The sequence below is a fragment of the Plecotus auritus genome, assembly GCF_963455305.1.
Source record: "Plecotus auritus genome assembly, chromosome: 8".
NCBI classification, from domain to species: Eukaryota; Metazoa; Chordata; class Mammalia; order Chiroptera; family Vespertilionidae; genus Plecotus; species Plecotus auritus.
In genome coordinates, this window is record NC_137782.1 from 83,784,404 (window position 1) to 83,788,774 (window position 4,371).

The 4,371-nt window shown below is 43.6% G+C and overlaps 1 pseudogene across 1 annotated transcript; it reads right to left on the minus strand.

Annotated features, from left to right (window-relative positions):
- Window positions 1-538: 538 nt before the first annotated feature.
- LOC308257432 (large ribosomal subunit protein uL5-like) lies at window positions 539-1,496 on the minus strand (annotated as a pseudogene). The gene is made up of 2 exons: window positions 1,375-1,496; window positions 539-945 (listed from the first exon to the last, which is right to left on the minus strand). The product of its transcript is annotated as a large ribosomal subunit protein uL5-like (transcript).
- Between the last annotated feature and the right edge of the window lie 2,875 nt (window positions 1,497-4,371).

Sequence of the window (4,371 nt, forward strand, 5' to 3'; positions counted from 1 at the left end):
TGGAAAGTGGGATCCTGGAGAGGGTCCTGGACCAGAAAAGGGAAGTCAGTAGGAAAACAGGTGCAACTCAAAGCCAGTCTTGAGTGGGAGCGCTGTGCCACTGCCAATTTCTTGGTTTTGCTAATCGTTCTATGGAATGTAATAGGTTAACCTTAGGTGAATCTGGGTCACGGTCAGGTGGAAACTCTCTGAACTATTTTTTTGCAACTTTCTGAAAGTGTAAGATAATTTTGAAACACAAATTTAAAGAAAAAAAATAATTAAGAAGTGTCCTTTTGAATTGGAAGTCTCCAAGTATAGGTAGTTGCTTTGGCAGGTTGCATTAGCCTGCAGATGCAAAGCCATAAAACTGCTTTTAAAATGATAATATAGAACTATTCAAACCAGATTCTTCCCATCCTAAGGGAACAATTGAGCCCTGGCTGGTTTGCTCAGTGGTTAGAGTGTCAGCCCGTTCTATAAAGCAAGAAGGAAAGAGGTAAAAAAAAAATTTTCCCATTGAAATTATTTTATTGGCCTTTTGGATAGAAACAAGAATTTATTTGCCAGGAAGGATGATCCTACCCTCCTGCTGGAACGAGCGCATGGCCTCCCCTTTGCTGACTCTGTGTTTGGCCCTAATGCAGCCTGTCCTGCATTTCTTGTCTGCGATGCTGAAACCTGGCCCACCCAGCACCACACAGAAGTCCAGGCCACAGATACCAATGCTTGGCTCATATTTACCCCCAGGTCAGTGTGTTCCTGGATCTCAAAACCTAAGTTTCCGGTATCTGAGAAGTCATTTTTTCGTAATTGGTACTCTAGTCCCCTTCGACCTTTCTCTGCGATTTCTCCTGCCTCAGCCCCATGGACTGGCAGTGGACAGTGAGCTTTTCATTTCTCCTGATGCCAGAGGATCTGATGGTGTATCTGGCCATGGAGAGCAGGGGTCTGGCCTGTGAGCTGCTCCAGGTGTTAGAGAGTGGGAATTTTTGAGCATGCTTACTACTACCATTCCAGAGAGGCCGTGGACTATGCCCCAGATAGAGTTGTCAGGCCTTGAGATACGGTCTCATGGCCCCTTCCCAGCACGTAGGCCTTCTTTCATAGATCACTGTCAGCTTTCTGAAGAACAGGATGACCCTGTGAATAACATGGTCACCAATGGCATGACTCTGACGTTGCTTGGGAAAAACTGTTTTGTCTTGGGTTACTTGCTCTGCAAAAACAGGATGTAGTTAATGTGCTTAAAAGTGGTCCTGCACAAAGGGTCGGGGCTGCTCTCTAGACTCCCTGCGTGGAGAATGGCAGAGCAGTCGCCGGCCGGCTAATAAAGGCTCCCTAAATTTTAATTTGGTCTGGACTCCAGTGGTCGTTCACTTGCATTCACTCCACAACACAGGACCTCGGCTGCCTGGCCTGTCGGTCTCCACTCTCCCCACACAGGTACTGAAGCAGAGCTTGCAGATGCGAAGCTCCCGCATGGGGTTTTCCTTTTCAACTTGATCCTTGGCCATGATGGGAAACAGGAAGGGCTAACAAAGTTTTAAATAATTGTTTTTACTTTCAATTGTAGCTGATATACAATACTGTATTAGTTTCAGGTACACAACATAGTGATTAGACATTTGGGTTTTTTTCCTCAATAAACTTTTATTGATTTCAGAGAGGAAGGGAGAAAGAGAGAAACATCCATGATGAGAGAGGATCATTGATCAGCTGCCTCCTGCATGCCCCCTCCTGGGGATCGAGCCAGCAACCTGGCATGTGCCCTTTACCGGAATCAAATTGGGACCCTTCAGTCCCCAGGCCAATGCTCTATCCACTGAGCAAAACCAGCTAGAGCAGGGGTGGGCAAACTTTTTGACTCGAGGGCCACAATGGGTTCTTAAACTGGACTGGAGGGCCAGAACAAAAGCATGGATGGAGTGCTTGTGTGAACTAATATAAATTCAAAGTAAAGGAGCGGAGGGGAGAGCAAGAGAACCCTCTGCTCTTTCGGCTCCGCGGGCCGGATAGAACAGCCAAACGGGCCAGATCCAGCACGCGGGCTGTAGTTTGCCCACGGCTGGGCTAGAGCATGATTAGACATTTCTATAACTTATGAGATGATCACCTCGATTAGCCTAGTCCCCATCGACAACATAGATAGTTGTTACAGCATTATTCACTATATTCCCTATGCTGTACTTTATACTCCCCCATGACTGTTTGTATAACTGCCGATTTGTACTTTTTTAAAAAATATGTATTTATTTTTAAATACATTTTTATTTATTTCAGAGAGGAAGGGAGAGGGAGAGAGACATAGAAACATCAATGATGAGAGAGAATCATTGATTGGCTGCCTCCTGCATGCCCCCCACTGGGGATCGAACTGACAGGAAATTGAACCATAACCTCCTGGTTCATGCAGGGGTCCTCAAACTTTTTAAACAGGGGGCCAGTTCACTGTCCCTCAGACCGTTGGAGGGCTGGACTATAGTTAAAAAAAAAACTATGAACAAATTCCTATGCGCACTGCGGGCCCGGGACGAGTAGGCTGCTAAGCAGGAAAGGCAGTGGCACCCGGCGGGCCGGATAAATGTCCTCAGCGGGCCGCACGTGGCCCATGGGCCGTAGTTTGAGGACCCCTGGTTCAATGCTTAACCACTGAGCCACAACAGCTGGGTGCCAATTTGCACTTTTTAATCCCGTCAGCCTTTTCACCCATCTCCCCAATGTCCTCCCATTTAGCAACCATTAGTTTGTTTGAACAGGTAGTGATTTTGAGTCATTAGTCCACCATCACAAAAATAAGTTTGACCTAAACACAGATTAGCTGATCATAGAGCTGGGACTTAAGTTAGTACTCAGCATTCAGACTGATGGTAATAACAGGAAAAATACCAAAGGAATGACCCCGGGTTAAACCCCCTGGCAGAGAGGCGCTGTTCTAGGTGCTCTGCACATATGTGGTTCTAGGAGCAGGGTTGTCGGGTGGTCCCTCTTACCTTCAAGAACGCAGACTGTGATCAATGGTAAAGGCCTGGGTTCGGCACTATGAATGTGGGAGGCAGGGAGAAGTGAAATATTGCAGGACGCCTGTGTGCTGAAGGCCAGGGGGCAGCTGGTGGAGAGGGAGGAGGGAGCCTGGCCTGGGGGTGGAGGGAACGATTGTGCCCATAACTAAAGGAAAGGTTGAATTTCCTTAAACTTTATCTGTTCTGTTAGCTATAATTTTTGAAGGGTGCATTAAATTATAGAATGGTCTTTAGTGAGTTTGAAATCATTAAGAATCAATAATCCAATTAAGTGGGTAGGTTTAGTTAGCATTATCCTTAACTTTCTCAGGTAATATAAAAAGGAAGAATTTTTATTCACAGAAAATTTATTTGGACCCTGGCCAGTGTGGCTTCATTGGTTGGGCATTGTCCCATGCACTGAAAGGTCACTGGTTCGCTTCCTGGTTAGGGCACATGCCCAGGTTGTGGGCTCAATCCCCAGTAGGGGGTGTGCAGGAGGCAGCCGATTTCTGTTTTGCTTTCTCATCGATTTTTCTCTCTTTCTCTCCCTCTCCCTTCCTCTGTCTCTAAAAACCAATAAAACTATTTTTTAAAAATCATTTGGAATAGTTTGAGAATTTTATGCCTTATATTTGTCTGCTCAGCTGTATATTTGAAAAGTCAAACTTTAGCTATTATTGCTGGAGTCATTATGCATGTAGAAATATACATTCAAACAGCATAGGTACAAAATGAACACAAAACATTCTAGTCCTGCTCCTCAGAGATACCATATTTGATCATGTCTATTTTTGGTTCTTGTGCTTATTCACACGGAATTTAAATTGTTTATTTACTCAGAAAGGGCAGATATTTTTAAGCTTATTAAAAGCCTGAATTGTGTACAAAATAGTGTGTTACTCTAACTATGAGGAATTGACCTACCAAACATTTTAGAAACAGAATTTTTTGAACTTTTCAGCAGAGAGCTCTCAGATGTTGATATTTCATGTAAAAGTGTGTTTTTAGCATCTGACACAACCATGAACAGCTTCATTGCAAACATGACTAAACATACATTAAAATATTTGAATAACTTACATGCCTTGTAAAATCTGAAGGACCTTTTAAATGTATGTGGTGTTAAAATGTCTAAAAGATAATTTTGCTTCTAACACCAGCTTTATCAGAATCCACTGTTATATTGTAGCATAAATGTGCATACTATAAATGCTGGGGGAAGAAAAAGAAAAAAATCTAAGATTTGAAAAATTCCTGTCAGATGTAATGTTACCAGTTTATTATTCTGGGATCATTATCCAAGTGTTTCTTAGCATTGCCTTTTCTTACTTCTCAACCACACAGCTGAACACATTCAGAGCATGATCTCCAACGTGCTGTCATTAAA